Source organism: Sinocyclocheilus anshuiensis, unplaced genomic scaffold (genome assembly GCF_001515605.1).
Source record: "Sinocyclocheilus anshuiensis isolate Anshui unplaced genomic scaffold, SAMN03320099.WGS_v1.1 scaffold454, whole genome shotgun sequence".
In the NCBI taxonomy this organism is placed as follows: Eukaryota; Metazoa; Chordata; class Actinopteri; order Cypriniformes; family Cyprinidae; genus Sinocyclocheilus; species Sinocyclocheilus anshuiensis.
Genome location: NW_015548217.1, coordinates 2700487 through 2701588, shown reverse-complemented (window position 1 = coordinate 2701588; position 1102 = coordinate 2700487). Strand labels below are relative to the sequence as shown.

At 40.2% G+C, this 1102-nt stretch overlaps 1 protein-coding gene across 8 annotated transcripts in view; it reads left to right on the top strand.

Annotated features, from left to right (window-relative positions):
- Positions 1-1102, top strand: part of LOC107654024 (microtubule-associated protein tau-like) — a 34665-nt gene that overhangs the window by 11053 nt on the left and 22510 nt on the right. The gene's annotated exons all lie outside the window — the stretch shown is intronic.

The following is a 1102-nucleotide window of genomic DNA, read 5'->3' as shown; positions in this document are numbered from 1 at the left end:
TCCGTTGTGTTGTGGCTTGTTTCCGTTGTGTTGTGCTAATTTCGTTGTGTTGTGACTTGTTTCCTTTGTGTTGTGGCTTGTTTCCATTGTGTTGTAGCTTGTTTCCATTGTGTTATAGCTTGTTTCCGTTGTGTTGTGGCTTGTTTCTATTGTGTTGTAGTTTGTTTCCATTGTGTTATAGCTTGTTTCCATTGTGTTGTGGCTTGTTTCCATTGTGTTGTAGTTTGTTTCCATTGTGTTATAGCTTGTTTCCATTGTGTTATAGCTTGTTTCCATTGTGTTGTGACTTGTTTCCGTTGTGTTGCGGCTTGTTTCCGTTGTGTTGTGCTAATTTTGTTGTGTTGTGACTTGTTTCCGTTGTGTTGTGGCTTGTTTCCGTTGTGTTGTGCTAATTTTGTTGTGTTGTGACTTGTTTCCGTTGTGTTGTGGCTTGTTTCCGTTGTGTTGTGCTAATTTTGTTGTGTTGTGACTTGTTTCCGTTGTGTTGTGGCTTGTTTCCGTTGTGTTGTGCTAATTTTGTTGTGTTGTGACTTGTTTCCGTTGTGTTGTGGCTTGTTTCCGTTGTGTTGTGCTAATTTTGTTGTGTTGTGACTTGTTTCCGTTGTGTTGTGGCTTGTTTCCGTTGTGTTGTGCTAATTTTGTTGTGTTGTGACTTGTTTCCGTTGTGTTGTGGCTTGTTTCCGTTGTGTTGTGCTAATTTTGTTGTGTTGTGACTTGTTTCCGTTGTGTTGTGGCTTGTTTCCGTTGTGTTGTGCTAATTTTGTTGTGTTGTGACTTGTTTCCGTTGTGTTGTGGCTTGTTTCCGTTGTGTTGTGCTAATTTTGTTGTGTTGTGACTTGTTTCCGTTGTGTTGTGGCTTGTTTCCGTTGTGTTGTGCTAATTTTGTTGTGTTGTGACTTGTTTCCGTTGTGTTGTGGCTTGTTTCCGTTGTGTTGTGCTAATTTCGTTGTGTTGTGACTTGTTTCCATTGTGTTGTAGCTTGTTTCCATTGTGTTATAGCTTGTTTCTTTTGTGTTGCGGTTTGTTTCTGTTGTGTTGAGGCTTGTTTCCGTTGTGTTGTGCTAATTTCATTGTGTTGTGACTTGTTTCCATTGTGTTGCGG